The following is a 16,190-nucleotide window of genomic DNA, read 5'->3' as shown; positions in this document are numbered from 1 at the left end:
GGTTGATCACATCAAAACTACCACGGGGTCCAACAAGTAACAGACACTAAATCATAGTCATTGATAAAAAAACAGTCAAATGATCTTAATCGTTGGAAAAAATACCCAAAAACACTCCCCCAACAGCTATAAACTGTCGGTTAACCGATGGTTCCAACGGTTAGAAATCGACGGTAACAATGGTTTTAAACAAAAACAAAAAAATCAACGGACCGAAACGGTCTGTCATTTTTTGGGGCCTAGAACCTACCGGGCAGGTTCCAATTCGGCCCGACATCCTGTCGGGCTAGTTCCAGTTTGGCCCGGCAACCCAGATCAATGGGCAACCGGCCCGTTCACCCGGTTATGGGTCCGGGCCGGGTCAGGTCTACCAGAGAGCCATCTTTACCTTCAGCAAGTAAAAATCTTCATGGAAATGAACAATTGACACCAAATTATACTGCTCAAGCTCAATGTCAAATGCTGGTCTCTTGTCTCAGCATGGAAGGAAGCAAAAATTTCCTTTCATCTCAATGGACTCTGATGATGCTCAACACAGTGAGATGTCTCCTGTACCCTCAGATGACATTCTGTTTGATATGCACCATGTCATAGGTCTACAACACCAGTATATCCTATGACAAGACTGTACGAGATGATTTATTTTTTTTTACTTTGGCAAGAAAACACAAGATATGCACAACCTCTTCATACAGGGATAATTTTCTTAAAAGAATAGTTGTTATATAATGCTTCAATTTGTGCAGTGTGATGAAGCAAGGGTTGCTAAGGAGGTTGAAGCGCGTGAGAAACGGATAAGGAAAGAGTTAGAGAAACAAGATTTCATGAGAAGAAAGCTGCCAATTCATCTCTAATGTTTTTTTTTTTCCTTTCTTCACTATTTGGTGCTGAAACAAAATTATCATTCCTTAGAGGGAAGAGCAAATGAGGAGGGAAATTCAGAGTCATGGTTGTGAAAGAAAAAAAGAAGAGCAGTGGATGGTGCACCAAAAGCAATGAGAAGAAGAGAAGTTTCAACAAGAACAAAGACGTGAAAATAAACGCTGAGAGAAGTTTATGCTAAAGGAATCCCTTAGAGTAGGTTACATAATTTTCATCTGAGTCCCATAATCTCTGTTAGTTTCCTAGCATCTTTCTGGATGATTTCAGGCTGAAAAGTTGAGACAGAGAAGAATTGAGGCGTGTTAAGGAAGCAGAAAGACAGAAAGCTGCAAAAGGGAGAGCTACTGCCTGCAGAATTCGGAGGCAATATATGGAGTTTATTGAGGATGAGCAACTAGAGTTAATGGAGTTGTCTGCAATGAATAAAGGACTTATCTCGATCTTTAGTCTTGACAGTGATACATTGCAACAATTGGATTCTTTCAGAAGTATGGTTCTTCTAGTTTTAAAGCTTATTTATATTAATTTGCTTGATATGATTTCTGTGTACTTGTGATCCTCATATTGAGTTTATTTAGTACTAGTTCTGAAATATTGCTTTTATTACACTTTCTAGGTGAGTGTTTCTTGTACTCTAATTGCTCTTTTTATATTATTCTTACAAATTAGTATGATTATTGTTTTTGTTTTCTCTATTTAAGTACTAGTTTAGTTCCCACCATCACAAAACACTCACAACCTATACTGCAGGTATGTTGCAGGTATTTCCACCAAGCTCTGTGAGACTGAGAAGGCCTTTTGGTATTCAACCCTGGGTGGATTCTGATGAAAACATAGCAAACCTTCTTATGGTGCATTTCCTCGTGTCACTATGATTATTCTCTCAGAATTTTTGTTTTCTTGGCTAAATGATGATTATTACTCCATTACCTTGCAAGTTTTTGGTACCTCCTGCATGCCATGTTTTTTCTGTTTTCTTAGCGCCGTTAATCTCACATATTAGAATTTTGCCCTCTGAAAGAAATTATGAAATATGCATTCTCAGTATTTAATTTATCCTCTATAGGTATGTTGCAGGTTTTTCTGTTTCTTTTTTGGCATTGGGGAGTTATGTTTTTTTCCTGAGCTTTGTAATCCCACTTCAGCCGTTTGATCAAGTTTTCTTGACATGTGTTACACTGCTGGTTGAAATTGCAGGCATGGAGGTTCTTAATTACTTTTGCTGATCTACTTGGACTCTGGCCTTTCACAGTTGAAGAGTTTGTGCAAGCTCTCCATGATTATGTGTGGGCTGCTCTCTAAACTATACCCTATGCTTATGAATCATCAAATCATCTGCAAAGCTAGAATGACATAATATCTGATGTTAAGTCCATTTATAATGTTGTGGTGGTAAATATACCAGTATTGATGTATACATAAAAAAAAGATCTCTGTTGTTGATTAGGAATTTTGGATATTTTTAGGCCATTTTTTCTCTCGTTAAAACAACTTTCATTTTTGTTGTGGATTCTTATCTTAACCAAATTACCCTTTTTTGCTAGATTTATTTTGTTCCTAATTCATCTACTACCGTAGGTCTCCTCATTATGTGAGCTTTTTGGTGAATCTTGTAGATTCTTGACATGGTAATATATTAGGAACCAATATTAATTACACTTGTGATATCTGCACCTTGAAATCTATGATATTTGACAAGAAATCGAATTTACAGAACTAGCTAACTTTTTTGTGCCCTTATTGGTTTATATGGTAATGTGTCATAACTCAACTAATATTTAACACACATATCTGTCTATAGAAGTAGTAAAAATATAAAGTACCATATGCCGTAGCTGAAGTTCATTATTTTCCATCCACCGTGTTGCTGACTGATAGTTTGTTAAAATGATTAGCGTCAACCATGTGATTGGTTGAGAGGTTGTTAGTGGTGATTACTCATTGACCTGTTATATCATATTTATATGCTCAAACTGTAGATGACTAGGTTGTTAATATTATGCTAAATGTAGCTATACAATCAGTAAAAGCAGCTTCAACTTCTCAACTCAATTCCTACAGGATTCAAGACTCTTGGGTGGAATCTCTGTTTCCCTGCTTAAATCCATAATCAAGGACATAGTGGCTCTTGTAAGAAATTCTGCTATAACAGTCCGTGCTAATCAGAGTAATTCTGCTAATCCAAGCAGTGGTCATCTCCATATCGTTGAGGGGGTCGGCTTTGTTATCTCCTTTAACTTTATACTTTCTCAGTTACTTATTTCCATTGTTTGATCTCCTTTAACTCATTTCCAGTTTCTCCTTTCATTTGCAGGCTTATGCTTGGGGCTTCAACATTCAGAGTTGGCAGCGCCATTTGAATTGCTTGACATGGCCTGAGATACTGCGACAAAGTGTTTTGTCAGCTGGACTTGTGCCACAACTGAAGAAAAAAGGATGTTGCAATCGCATATTTCTGCGATAAAAATGTGGTATTTTTGCTGCATATAACTAGGGTTGTAACTGACAATGTTCAAACTTTTTTTATTAAGCTTGTCCAATCTTGTTTGTTAAAATGAATTTGCAACATGGTTGTCCTTATAATTTTGTTAAATCGTTGATTAAAATGAATAAACATATATTGTTACTCATTTTAACTTATTCTATATAATTTGAAACTCTAAAGTTCATATACATGCTTATCATATTCGTTATATATTTAATTAAAACCTAAACAAATAAGATGATTATTGAACACTAAACATACACGTAAACAAATTTGTTCGCAACGTTCACAAGTTTTATTCATGAGGATTAAAAAGTGAGCTCATTAGTATTCAAATGTGATTCTTTTATATATTTTTAAGATTGAACGAACATAAACAAGTATCAATCATGAATATTATAGGACCGCATATTCATTGGCATTCCTACACATAATGCAAGAAGGCCTGAGAAACATAGATTGAGTGAAAATTGAAGGAATACAACCTAAATCAGGTCAGAAATGGATGACCTGTTCAAATCATGTGTGCAAAGATTGTACAACGACAGGAATGAGTTGGGTAGGGACAAAGGTGAAAAAGAAAATGAGAAGACAGAAGACAGAAGACCTATATAGGGAAGGAGAAACATACTGTCAAGGGCATTTGAGGAGTGATTTTTCTGGTCTTGAGTAATTAATGGCGGAATTGCTAATTTGACAGTATATTTGGGCGGGATCAAGTGAAGAAGATATGAATAGGTGACATGGGAAGAAAGAAAGGGTTGACAATTAATACGGCAAGTATATTGGTTTAATTAGCTCAAGATATTAGATATATTAGGGAGAAAAGTGGTTTGAGGTTTAATATGGTAATCAAGTGACACTTATTAGGTACTTTTTAATCCTTCACAAGGGTCAAATATAAGTAAATTTCATTAGATCATATAATATCACACAATTAATCAATAACTTTATTACTAAAAAGTATTCCTGCAAATTAAATTTATGATATGATAGTATGAAATTGTAATTTTATTACTATTATTATTATTATGTATTAGCATATATTAAGTTAATGATATTAATAACTAATATTATTTATAATTTTTAACAAGTCTCCAAGAATTGCATCTTTTCGGATGAGTGTTTGTATCCTTATTTGTAAATATGTGGCTGACACTTAAATCTATATCTGTGTCCAATATTTGTACCAGAGTCTGAGCAGCATAGGTAATAATATTTTTGAATATCAATTATGCACAAAATTGATGAGATTGTGCTCAATGAAATACTCCAGAATTGCTTTTTGAATTGGAGACTTGACGAGTGTGGAACTGTGAGCTGGGAGATTTTTAAATTTCCATTGTCAGGTCAATCCTTCCATCGTTAAAGTAATATTTCTTTTTGTTTCCATTGTTACTTCTAAAATATCAACTAATTTATATTCAGAGTAATGGTGGCAAAGATATCATTTCCACTTTGCGAAACGGTTTGGCTGTTAAAAAATGTTGTTGCTTCAATGCATGAACGGGAGCACACACATTGCCAAAGATCTTGGCATTGCTCGACTCCTGGAACAATTAAATTTGTTGCTTCATGTTCTTTCGCTTGAAGGTGGCAGAGGCTTGACAATACATGAAGTTGCCAGCAAGATTCAGGTATATGCTTTCTGTAAGGTTGTTTCCTTGTTCTTGATTTATTTAACCAAATTGTCTCATTATTAGAAATCTGGGTTGAGATATCTAACAACAAGCAAGACACCTAAGGGATCAGTTGCTGCAGCTCTATCCTGTGATACACAACTTTTTGAGAAAATTGCTCCTTCGACATATTGTGTTCAATCCCGATATAGAAAAGATCCTGCAGATGCTGATGCAGTACTCTCTGCGGCTCTGACAAAAGTACAAGGTTTTCAAAGTGCACTTTCAGATTATGAAGAAGCAGAAAAGTATTGGTTGCTACTCGGAATATCATACTGATTTTTTTGTAAAAAAATTTTATACAAGTCCCGAATCTTTCCTAACAACCTATTGTGTTCTTTAAAAATTAAATTTGGAATCGCAAACAAAACTTAACATTATTGATTCCAAATTCAACTTATCTGTTCTTAGAAGTTTAGACTTGGATCGCAAACGATGCTTAACATTATTAATTCAAATCTACCTATGTTACAAATTTGATTAAATATTTATTTCAGACATCGACTTCCAGGTTAAACATGACGAGACACTAAACTTTCTTGGTTATGGGAGCATCCACCACTTCCTAAATAAAGTCTTTCAACGAAATTCAATATTTAATCTCCTTAGGTTTAACCAATAAGAACAATCGAAACACAAGATCGAAAATAAAAAGAAACACAAATTCAAATCATAAATCCGAAACCTAGAAACGTTGGCCTCTTGTGTTTAGTATTTCAAGATCTAAACAAAAGGATGAACTAGTTATGATGCGGAAACTAGTAACTAGTTACACCTTTTGTAGCTCATAGACCTCACGATCTTCTGTCATATTCCTTTTCTTACCCCGGACGTCGTGTGGGTGACGATCTATCGAGACGAGAATCCACCCAATCTTCCTTCTTCTCTAAGCAAGTTTCAACTGTTGGTGCAATATTCCCTAGGTCAAGGTTAACCTGGTTGGCTAAGCTTGAGTTGGCTCAAGCTTGGGTCTTGATATTTGGGTTTCGATGTTTGACAATACATTGAGACAATACATGGAGACTGACAGGTCGTGGAGATTGCAGGTGCAATCGTCCGTGTGGGAAGTTCTGGTGAGTGAAGCCAGGCAGATGAAAATCCTATTGAGTGAAGCTAGGTGAAAGTCCCGATGAATGAAGCCGGACAGTTGAAAAGTCCTAGTGAGTGAAGCCAGGCAGGAAGAAGTCCTGGTGAGTGAAGCCAGACAAGTGAAAGTCCCAGTGAGTGAAGTCGGGCAATGGAAAGACCTGGTGAGTGAAGCCAGGCACGAGGAAATCCAGATGGGTCAAGGGTGACCGAACATATGGTAGAAGGAAGTCCAAGTGAGTAATGGAGGACCGGATACTTGGCACGAGATGATAAGTCCAAGTGGGTCAAGGTTGACTGAACACTTGGCACAAGGAGAAAGTCTAGATGAGTCAAAAGTTGATCGAACTCTTAGCGATCGTAAGTCCAATAGGGAGTTGGCATGGAACTAGGAAGTTCGGACGTAGTGAGCTTCCGAAAGTCATAAATTTTGACTCGGATATCGGAATGAGGTGATCTCGGATGCGAAACGAAGCTAATTTCAAGCTCTACACAGATTTCTGCTTCCCAATCAATTGGCCAGTCGATTGGGGGGTTCAATCGATTGTCAATCGATTGGGCGACACGATTTTGTGCAGAAATGCTGTGAATCGATTGGGTAATCGATTGAAACTTCCCCAATCGATCCACTGATCGATTGGGAGAGTTTCTGAGCGAACAGTAAGCTTCTGAATCGATCGGTTGATCGATTGAAATCTCCAATCGATCGACCGATCGATTGAAGTGCTGGAAATCGCTCGAGAAGCCTTGAATCGATCGAGCAATCGATTCAGGGCAATTCCAGAAAGCACAGAGGCACTCTGGATCAATCGGTCGATTGATCCAAAGCCTCCCCAATCGATTGGGAGCAATCCAATCGATTGGGATTCGACCGTTGGCGCGGATAAAGCCGTTGGTGAGCGATTTCTTCGGCACTTCTTCCTCTCTTCTCCACAGGCGATCACAGCACAGCTCCACAGCGATCTTTTCTTCCTCACTGCCAGTTCTTGAAGGTTTTGGAGGCTCGTCCAAGTTAAGAGGCGAGTTGCAACAAGAAGAAGAAGAAACTAGGGTTTTCATTGTAATCTTATAAGATTCATTTGTATTTTGCTTCTTTCTTTCTCATTGTTGTATTGTGAGGTTGTAAGGCTTTTCCGCCTTCGGTAGTTACCGAGAAGAAGTGTTTTTATAGTGGAGGGTGCGTGAGTATGTGGATCCTTGGACTAGTCACCTATTCTTGAGGTGGATACCAAGTAAATCCCTAGAGTTAGCGTTGTGTGTTTGTTTTCTTGTATTTCCGCTGCACATCATCGCAAGAGGCAAGCAACGACGAGCACGAGATTGCGCCGAGCTATTCACCTCCCTCTAGCTACATTTCGGTCCCAACAAGTGGTATCAGAGCGAGACCGCTCTTCACCGGAATCATCGCCGGAAGGGGCAAAAAGCTAGAGGGTGAAGAAGTTGGAGAAAATTCTACAAGTCGAAGACTTCATCAAAAGGCTCAACTTCAAAATGGAATTCTAAGATGGACTTGGATTCGACACAAGGGTGCCTCCACCATATGTATCTACAAGCTTCGATTCTTGGAAATCAAGGATCGAGAATTTTCTTATGATGGAGATAGAGCAATGGTTTGCTCTCATGGAAGGCTTCGAAACTCCAAGAAATTCAAAGGGCAAGATCCTCAAGAGGAGCAAATGGAGCCAAGAACAAATCCAAATGTGCGAGGCGAATGAAAAGGTAACCAAATTATTGGTTAATTTATTGTCAAGCACAATTCTATGCAAAATTGGAGAATTTGAAGACGCAAAGGAATTGTGGAGAAAATTGGCCAAGCTTCATGAAGAACCCTCCACTATACCAAATCAAGACAAATCCAAAGAGGACAACTCATTGGAGCAAGACCAAGAGCAAGAGGACTCCGAAGTTGAGAGATGTTCAACTTCCGAAGAAGAGGGTCAAGAAGTTTCATCTTCAAAGGAATACAATGAAAAGGGCAAAGAGGGAGCATACTCTTTGTTCCATGTATAAGAGGAAGATGAAGAAGCCTCCACCTCTAGGATTGAGGGAGAGAGACCTTTGTTGACATCGGATCAAGAAGAAGGAGAAGCTTCTACATCAGGGTCAAAAGGAGAAGAAGTCAATGCATCCTCCAAAAATCAAGAAACATCAAATAGAGGAGCAAGTGTCATTCCTACAAGCAAAGGTAAAAATGTTTCAATTATTAATAATAAAAATTATATCATATGTTTTGAGTGTAGGGAACATGGACACTACAAAAGTAAGTGCCCTAACTTGGTAAAGAAGAAGGGCCAGTGACACTAAAGGGCAAGGAGAAGCCTAAGGAGACCGCCCTCACTACAAAGAAGAGCAAGGAGCACATTATGTGCTTCTCGTGCCATAAAAAAGGACATTACCGGAGTCAATGTCCTAAGGGGAAGAAAGTGGCAAAAGCTAAAGGAGGAAGCATGGATCAAGGGGGAGCTTCAAAGGTAAAACGCAAGGTATCATTTATTGAGCCCACCTCTTTAAATTATGGTAAAAAGCATATGCTAGTTCTAATTTTTATCATGTTAATGCTATTTACCACAAAAATAAGAAGCATGATAGCATTAAGGAAAAACATGTAGCTTTTCATGCTAAAATCACTCAACCTAAGGTTAGGAAGGTAGATAACCAACTAGGAAATAATTCTAAGGGTTTTAAGCATATGCCTAAGAAAAGGAAAAATCAAGATTTTAGTGAAAAATCTAAGGTTGAGGAACTATGGAAGGAAAATAAAGTCTTGAGGTCAAGACTTGATAAAATGGAAAGGATCCTTAGGAAAATCACAAATGAAACACAAGGGTCCAAAAATCATAACCTAGGTCTAGGAGTACAAAAGTCATCCAATGGTCGTAAGGGGTTGGGATACAAACCTAAAACCAAGAAGGATGCAATTTCTTACCATAGGGTTCCATATACCTATGGAACTAACCCTAGGACTAGTGGTCAAGTCAAAAATACAAGGGAAGTTATCCCTAGAAGTATTTTTGCAATAACAAACGTGACTAAGACTTCTAAGAAGTCTAAGAAAGTCACTAGGAAGGTCACAAGGGAAGAAATCCCTAGTGTTGACCTAGAAAAAGTGATCAAGGCTTCTAAGAAGCCTAACAAGGTCACTAGAAAGGTATCTAGGGAAGTTATTCCTAGTGAGTACCTAAAGCATCCAAGGAACACTAATAGATTTTGGGTTCCTAGGAGCATTTTCTCTACCCCTTAGATGGGTTAGAGAGTGCCAACTCAAATTGAAAGGGTAGTCAACCTAATCATGATAAAGTTGACACTCGGAGAACATTTTTAAGGTTATTATTAACCTTTGAAAATGAAGTGAATTATTCATTTACTCTTAAAAGGAGTAAAATGTGCCAAAAATTTGAGAAATTTGATAAAATCTAAATTGACACAATTTAGGAAAATCATAAGAATACCAAGTTGGAATTTTGGTATGCTCTTAAGAAATTAAAGGCAATCCGGGCCTTAAGGTTAAAATGATTACTCTTGTGGTAAGAGTAAATTGTGCCAAAGATTTAAGGAATATGCAAAATCTTAACTGGCACAAATTAATCAAGAGTTAAAGAAATATCAAGTTGGGTTTTGGCATTTTCTTGGGAAATATTGGGCAATCTAGGGTTTAAATTTAAGATTAGCTAAGGTTTAAGGATACTTAGATAGTTAATCTAAGTATTCTATTTATACTAATTTGTCATGCTTTGTTTGTTCATAATATGCCATGACATCATGTTTTGCATTCATGTTTTATTATGAAAAATATAAAAATACCATGTCATGTCATACATACATCATGTAGTTATAGGAAATTATCTTTTGAGAATTATTTATCTTTAATGTATGCCATAACATCATCATGCATCATGTTTAATTTCTTTCAAATTAAGGACAAATGGCATCCATTAACAAGTAACATCCTTGGTGGATGTTCATAACCTCAAAATGCCTAGATAGATATGCATGACCCCTAGATTAGGGCAAAACCAAAGTTTACATCTCACTAAAGAACTATAAGGTGACTTGTATGTGGTTTCGTACATATTAAATACAAGTGAGATGATAGGATAATGAACCAAACTCAAGATGTTAATTTAGTACATTCTTTTGAGTTTTTAAGTTCATCAAAACACATAGTTATGTGTTTTCCAATCATTGGGAAAGCTAATATACAAGTCATGTACATTGAGCCCAAAGAATATGGTTGGATATTGGTTTTGAAAATGGTTTTAAAATGCTTTTGGAAAACTTTGGTGAAGGCTATCTTTTGATAGTAATCATCATTGAATAGTTAGGCACAAACTTGGAAGAAAACACTAAATTTTTTAAAAGTTTCCAAGTTTGTATCAATCTTTGAAAATATGAAGTATTTTCTTAGAAAACTATTTTTCCATGATAATATATACCCTAAATAATGTCTACAATAATTTTTATGATTTTTAGAATTTTGTAGAATTTTCTAGGGGTTTCTGAAGTTGACTGAAATGAAATTTCAACAACTTCAGACCTTCAATCGATCACCCGATCGATTGAAGGGTCTCAATCGATCAGACGATCGATTGAGAGTGAGCTTCTCGCGAACAGAAGCTCACTGGATCGATCCACCGATCGATCCACACTAGCTGAATCGATCAGTGGATCGATTCAAGCAGGTTCAATCGATTGGGACCCAACTCCAATCGATTGGGGATGCTGATTTTGGCTAGGAAAGCTTATTGTCAGCATTTTTGGTCTATGTAACCATTCCTAACCTCTCAAAAATATTTGTATACCTTTAGGGGGAGTTTTCATGATGAAAACAAAGATGAATTGGTTAAGGAAGACTAAGTAGAGGTTTAAGTTGAGGTTTGACTTCATTATTGACTTTTTGAACCTTAAAACTTCTAAATTTGGGTTTCCTAAAGATTTAGGGATTCCAAGTCATTGTTGGTGCAATGACAGAAGTTACGCGCATGTCTTTAGGGGGAGTTACTCTTTAAGGACATGAAAATCTATTTTTCATACACCTTGAAAGGTGGTTAACCTTCTTTAGTGAAAATGCTCAAAGTTGGCCATTTGAATACAATGAGGAGTGGATATTTTCATTGTTTAGTTGTTCGTGCTCAAGGGTGAGCGTTGGAGATAATGAAGGGTATGAGACCTTCATTTTTGTGTTGAACACAACTAGTGAAGTTGTGAACAACGGTGAGTGACTCTTCAGGGGGAGAGTTTTTGATGTGTGCCAATAGGGAGAAAATGTGTGGTTAAGTTAGGCCTTCATTACCTAAAGAGAAAGTTTGTGCCGTCTAGGAAAGGGGAAGAATGAAGGGAACCCTCATTCATACATCGGCATGGGATTAGCCTAACTTAAAGGTATTGTCAAACATCAAAAAGGGGGAGATTGTTGGTGCAATATTCCCTAGGTCAAGGTTGACCTGGTTGACTAAGTTTGAGTTGGCTCAAGCTTGGGTCTTGATATTTGGGTTTCGATGTTTGAAAATACATTGAGACAATACATGGAGACTGACAGGTCGTGGAGATTGCAGGTGCAATCGTCCGTATGGGAAGTCCTGGTGAGTAAAGCCAGGCAGATGAAAATCCTAGTGAGTGAAGCTAGGTGAAAGTCCCGATGAGTGAAGCCGGGCAGTTGAAAAGTCCAGGTGAGTAAAGCCAGACAGGTAGAAGTCCTGGTGAGTGAAGTCAGGCAAGTGAAAGTCCCGGTGAGTGAAGTCGGACAATGGAAAGACCTGGTGAGTGAAGCCAGGCACGAGGAAATCCAGATGGGTCAAGGGTGACCGAACATCTGGTAGAAGGAAGTCCAAGTGAGTCATGGAGGACCGGACACTTGGCACGAGATGATAAGTCCAAGTGGGTCAAGGTTGACTGAACACTTGGCACAAGGAGAAAGTCTAGATGAGTCAAAAGTTGACCGAACTCTTAGCGATCGTAAGTCCAATAGGGAGTTGGCTTGGAACTAGGAAGTTCGGACGTAGTGAGCTTCCGAAGGTCATAACTTTTGACTCGGATATCGGAATGAGGTGATCTCGGATGCAAAACGAAGCTAATTTCAAGATCTACACAGATTTCTACTTCTCAATCGATTGGCAAGTCGATTGGGGGGTTCAATTGATTGGTCAATCGATTGGGCGACGCGATTTTGTGCAGAAATACTGTGAATCGATTGGGTAATCGATTGAAACTTCCCCAATCGATCCACTGATCGATTGGGAGAGTTTCTGAGCAAACAGTAAGCTTCTGAATCGATCGGTTGATCGATTGAAATCTCCAATCGATCGACCGATCGATTGAAGCGCTGGAAATCTCTCGAGAAGCCTTGAATCGATCGAGCAATCGATTCAGGGCAATTCCAGAAAGCACAAAGGCACTCTGGATCGATCGGTCGATCGATCCAAAGCCTCCCCAATCGATTGGGAGCAATCCAATCGATTGGGATTCGACCGTTGGCGCGGATAAAGCCGTTGGTGAGCGATTTCTTCGGCACTTCTTCCTCTCTTCTCCACAGGCGATCACAGCATAGCTCCAAAGCGATCTTTTCTTCCTCACCGCCAGTTCTTGAAGGTTTTTGGAAGCTCATCCAAGTCAAGAGGCGAGTTGCAACAAGAAGAAGAAGAAACTAGGGTTTTCATTATAATCTTGTAAGATTCATTTGTATTTTGCTTCTTTCTTTCTCATTGTTGTATTGTGAGGTTGTAAGTCTTCTCCGCCTTCAATAGTTACCGAGAAGGAGTGTTTTTATAGTGGAGGGTGCGTGAGTGTGTGGATCCTTGGACTAGTCACCTCTTCTTGAGGTGGATACCAAGTAAATCCCTAGAGTTAGCGTTGTGTGTTTGTTTTCTTGTATTTCCGCTGCACATCATCGCAAGAGGCAAGCAACGACGAGCACGAGATCGCGCCAAGCTATTCACCCCCCCTCTAGCTACATTTCAGTCCCAACATCGACCCCCAACAATCTACAAGAGATGAAGAACTTTCGGCCACCAACTAAGCTCCAAGGGATGCTAAGAAACAAAGCCTCCTATCTCTCCTTCTTCCTCTAACAAGATCCGGTCACCACCAAACTCCTTGAGATGAATATGTCGTCGGCCACACAAGGAAGAAGAATAGGAGAAAAGGAGGAAGAGAGGGCAGGCCACCACCAAGGAAGAGAAGAGAGAAATACTAGATGATATTTTTGTGCGAGGCACCTCTACCCTCTTTTTTATATTCCTTGTTCTTGGCAAATAAGGAAAGTTTTAATTAAAACTTCCTTAATTTCCTTGCCATTGAAAGGAAAATTTAATAAAAAAATTCCTTTTATTCTATTAATGTGGCCGACCACCTCAAATTCTCCAAACAAGAAAAGTTTTAAACACAAAATTAAAACTTCCTAATTTATTTCCGGAAATTTTTAAAATAAAAATTTCTCTTTAAAAATTCCCTTCATGGTTGATTATAAAAGGAAACTTTTATAAATTAAAATCTCTCTATTAAAACATGTGGATGATTACAAAAAGGAAAGTTTTCTCGAAAATTAAAATCTTTCTTTTAACTACAAATAAGGAAAGATATCAAATCTTTCTCTTAATCTTTTGTAGAAAGCTATAAAAAGAAATATTTAAATTTTAAAACTCTCTTTTAAAATCATGAGGATGGTTACAAAAAAGGAAAGTTTTATCAAAAATTAAAATCTTCCTTTTAACTACAAATAAGGAAAGATATCAAACCTTTCTTTTAATCTTTTGTAGAAAGCTATAAAAGGAAAGATTTAAATTTTAAACTCTCTTTTAAAACCATGACTTCCACATAAGGAAATATTTTAAAATAAACTCCTTTTATTTTTTTATAATTATTTTTTTTATGTGGTCGGCCACCTAAGCTTGGGCTCCAAGCTAGTGCCGACCACCACTTGGTCCATCCAAGGCTTATCTTGGTCGACCCTTGCTTGGGCTCCAAGCTTGGCTTGGCCGACCACCTAAGGATGGATAAGAAGGTGGGTATAGGTGGTATAAGACTTTATAAATAAGAGGCTACGAGCCTACGACAAGAACCGAGAGGAGGAATTGGTTTTGGTCTCCCGATGAACTTGAGCTTCCCGTGCTCGTCCCGAACACCCAACTCGAGTTGATCAATAATAACTCATACCACTAAAGAGTTATTATTGAACTACCGCACCAATCCCATATTACTATATGGGCTCCTTCTTATCATGAGTGTGTTAATCTCCCTGTGTTTAAGATATCGAATGTCCACTAATTAAATGAGATACTGACAACTCACTTAATTAATATCTAACTCCAAGAGTAGTACCACTCAACCTTATTGTCATGTCGGATTAAGTTCACCTGCAGGGTTTACATGATAATCCTTATGAGCTCCTCAAGGGGACATCATCAACCTAGATTATTAGGACACAGTTTCATTCAATAATCAACAACACACCATATAAATAATATCATTTCCCAACTTATTGAGCCTATTGATTTAACGAGCTAAATCGCACCCTTTGATAAATTAAAGAAATAAATATTAAGTATATGTGCTTGTTATTATATCATAATTAAGAGTACACATTTCCATAATAACAAAGGTATTGTTATTTTATATAGTCAGTATAAAAAGAAACTACCTCAAATGGTCCTGCTCAATACACTCATAGTGTATTAGTGCAATTTATTAGTCAAGATAAACTAATACCTAATTACACTACAACCACTCCAATGGTTTGTCCCATTTCATTTTGGTTGTGAGCAACTGTTTATAATTTATAAGGAACTGATAACATGAACTTCTGTGTCTCCTCACATCATGTTATCTACAATATAAATTAAATGGACAACTATACTTAGCATAAATGTAGACATTTGACCAATGTGATTCTTATTTCTAAATAAATGTTTATACAAAAAGTTAGCCTTTTAGTATACATTCCAACAAAAAGGATATAGAAGATGTAGATGATGCAGAAAGAGATGAAGATACAGAAGATGCTGATGATGATCCTGAGGTTGATGATGCTAGCATGGATCCGACATTGGGTAAGAATGAACTGTTTGGTAGCAAGCTAAAAGACCCTAGAATGTACACTTCACTAGGTAAGGGGAAAGGAGGAGATACTGAAGACACTCTACTAATTACTTTTGGAAATGTTGAGAAGGTTCCTCCAATCCCTTGTTCAGATAACTTGAAAACAGTAGGTATTTCTGGTGCTGCTGAACATACTGATGCCAGTTTAAAGTACCATGAATCAGCTAACCCTGACATGGAGGATACAGAGATTAATGAAAGCAACTTTGGTGAACCATGGGTTCAGGGCCTATCAGAAGGTGATTACTGGGAGTTGAGTGTTCAAGAACGCCTGAATGCACTTGTCTCTTTGATAGGTATAGCTATTGATGGAAACTCTATACGAGCAGTTCTGGAGGTACTGATACCATATATTTATGCTATGTTCTTTATAATTTCTGGTTTCTGATTGTGTTATTCACTCGAGGTTTAACAGGAACGTATAGAAGCTGCAACTGCACTTAAAAAATGTGGCCAGAAACACAACTAGAAATAAGACGTTCAAGACAAGAATACTCCAGCCAATTACATGGTACTTTGGATGGATACATCATACAAGTCTGAGACTGCCCAAACTAATGCTGCAATAGGGGGAAACCAAACTCCACTTGACAATGTTGACAAGGTTAATGATGACAATCTAGAAGCAAACAAGGAGCAGTTTGTCGACCTGAATCAGGTTAATCTGGGCTATAGTTCTATGCAAGAACAAACTCCTGACACTTCATCTGTTCAGCAAAGTGGATATGTTGCTGAGAAGTCTCATGCACTGTTAAAATCATTTATTGGTCATAAGTCAGAGCAACTTTATGCATACCGGTCATTACCCTTGGGTCATAGGCAAAATTGCTACTGGCTATTTTCAACATCTTCTTCACCAAATGATCCTGGTTCTGGAAGAATCTTTTTTGAATATAAAGATGGTCATTGGAGCCTTATTAATTCAGAGGAGGTAACTTTACATTTGGCTTCTTCCTGCACTAAAATAA

At 37.7% G+C, this 16,190-nt stretch overlaps 1 pseudogene; it reads left to right on the top strand.

Annotated features, from left to right (window-relative positions):
• Window positions 1-452: 452 nt before the first annotated feature.
• LOC122022900 lies at window positions 453-15,691 on the top strand (annotated as a pseudogene).
• The last annotated feature ends 499 nt before the right edge of the window (window positions 15,692-16,190 follow it).

The sequence above is a fragment of the Zingiber officinale genome, chromosome 9B (genome assembly GCF_018446385.1).
Source record: "Zingiber officinale cultivar Zhangliang chromosome 9B, Zo_v1.1, whole genome shotgun sequence".
NCBI lineage: Eukaryota > Viridiplantae > Streptophyta > Magnoliopsida > Zingiberales > Zingiberaceae > Zingiber > Zingiber officinale.
The sequence above is the reverse complement of the archived record's forward strand: the minus strand, read 5'-3'. Positions and strand labels throughout refer to the sequence as shown.